Source organism: Bubalus bubalis, chromosome 8 (assembly GCF_019923935.1).
Source record: "Bubalus bubalis isolate 160015118507 breed Murrah chromosome 8, NDDB_SH_1, whole genome shotgun sequence".
NCBI lineage: Eukaryota > Metazoa > Chordata > Mammalia > Artiodactyla > Bovidae > Bubalus > Bubalus bubalis.
The window spans coordinates 98328643-98331312 of NC_059164.1; positions in this window are offsets into that span (position 1 = coordinate 98328643).

Consider the following 2670-nt stretch of genomic DNA (forward strand, 5'->3'; position numbering starts at 1 on the left):
GTCCGCGCGGGGCGGGGCCGGGCGCGAGCACCGGCCCGTCACGCCGAGGCCGGCCTACCAGCGCGCACGCATTGCGCGCCGCGCGCCTATGGCCCCGCCCCCTCCCCGCCCCCGGACCCGCCCAGCTGCCCCCGTCACTATCACCCAAGAGCGAAAGAAAGCAGCACTGCTTAGCTGGGTTTTACTGGCAGCGCCGGCGGCGGCTGTGTCATCTGAGTTATTGAAAGGGGCGGCTGCCGTCCAAGTCAAGTAGGGCTGGACCTTGGAGATTATCCCAGATAGTCACGAGGCGGGCTGGGGGCTGAGATGCCCTGATCGTTGGCATTACAGCGCCGAATCCTCTGTGCTCTGCCTGCCCTCATTTTACAAATGGGGGAAACTGTCGTCCTAGAGGCAAAGTAACTTGTGTGAAATCACACAACCAGGTGTGTTATCATGGAGCTCTAACCTCCCCCCAGAACCTACTTTCATTAATAAGATTTATCAACACCGCAAGACAATCAAAGCACACTGTTACCAGAAAAGAAAAAAAAAAAAAAAAAAAAGGCAAGTTTCAGAACAGAATGTATAATATGATCCCAGTTTCTTGAGGAAAGGAGTGGGGGAGAGATGAGTGCTTTTGTGTACATTTTACAAATTCAGGAAGATCACACACTAATCGCTTTTAGTTGTTTCCTCTCCCAGGTGAGACTCCGAGGGACTTTTACATCCTAATTTTTACTGTTTTTTTTTGACATTTTTATAAAGTGCATATAAGCAGGGAAATATTCAATATCTTTGAGCCTCACTTTCCACCTACCTTCCAGAGTAATAATGAAAATGTAATAAGATAATGTATGTAAAATGCTTAGCACAGTAAACAGCCCATCAGTAAATTGCAACGTTTGTTCCCTTCTCTCTAATGGTATGGCTTTCTGTACGGTAAGTCCCCTGCATATGAATCTTCAAGTTGCAAGCTTTCAAAGATACAAACATGTATCCACATGTCCAATCATGTGTTAGCTCATGTGTCTGGCATGCATTGTCACATGTGTGCATCCTCTACAAATTGTTGTGGGTTTGTGTACTTTACAGCACGGTATAGAGTATAACAGTACAGTATCTTCATTTTTTGCCTTTTCACTTGATGCCAGCTCCTGTATGCCAGCTGTTGTACTATACTACTGTACTTTTCAAGGTACTGTACTATTTGATTACAAATGTTTTCATTATTTTTTGTTTATTTTTTATGTATTATTTGTGTGAAAAAAAAATAAACCTATTACAGTTTTATAAGTGCAGTGCTATATAGTCAATTGTGTTAGTGGGTACCTAGGGTACTTCTGTTGGTGAAGCTCGCTCAGTTGTGTCCGACTTTTTGTGACCCCATGGACTGTAGCCTACCATGCTCCTCCGTCCGTGGGATTCTCCAGGCAAGAATACTGAAGTGGGTTGCCATTTCGTTCTCCAGGAGATCTTCTCAACCCAGGGATCAAACCCGGGTCTCCCGCATTGCAGGCAGACACTTTACCATCTAAGCCACCAGGGAAGAATTCTGTTGGACTTACAAGCGAATTAGACTTACAAACATGCTCTTAGAACGTAACTCATTCATATGCCAGGGACTTACTGTATTTGTCAAAGTACTACTCAGAATCATTACTGCCACTCTGCCCAGATCCTCCAATCTTATTACATGGAAACTGAGCCCCAAAGGCATTCTAATCTGCACTAGAGAAACTTGAATAGATAACAAAGCGTAAAACCCATGGCAAGACAAAGTAGAGACTTTTCCTCTCTGCCCGCTTTACCTGTCTCCACAGATGTAAGTGTCCCCCAAGCAAACAGGCTTGCCACACAGGCAGGCAAGAAGAGCCACCCCTGTGATTACTAGGAGAACTGGGGCAAATCCTATTAATACTTTGACTGGGATCTCAGATTTTCAAAAGGGAACTTGGGAAATCCTGACAAGTAGCCAATGCCAATACCTCCTGCTACAGGAAAGTTTCGAGTTAGATTCCCCTTTTAAAGGCACCAGAAGCCACAGCCCTCACCTCCCCCACTTCCCCACCTCCAGCTACCCTGGCAGTTTCAGACCAGAGTCTATAAAACCAACTAAGATTGGTTTTCTGATCAACAAAAGACAGCTCCTCTGGGCCTTAGTAGGAGCTCTTTCCTCTACCAGGAATGCCTTCTTCCAGATACCCATATGGATGGCTCATTTGAGCAAACACAGGAAGCAGGCCGTGCACGTTTGCACTAATGTCCTTATCAGAAAAGTCTGACCATCCTGTACAAAATAGCAGTGCTCTCACCTCCAGAACGCCTAGCCCCTTTGCCCGGCTGTATCTTTCTCCATAGCACATATCACCACCTGACATACTAGATATTTTACTTATTTATTACCTGTCCCCTGCCCTCCTTGAAAATATAAGCGGCATGAAAACAGAGAATTTTGCCTTAATTGTTTGCTACTATGGCCCCACTGGGGCTTTCCCAATGGCACAGTGGTAAAGAATGCAATGCAAGAGAATCAGGTTCAATACCTGGGTTAGGAAGATCCCTGGAAGAGAAAATGGCTACCCATTCCAGTATTCTTGCCTGGAAAAAATCCCATGGACAGAGGAGCCTGGCTGGCTATAATTCATGGGGTCACAAAGAGTCAGATATGACTGAGTGACTAAGCATGCA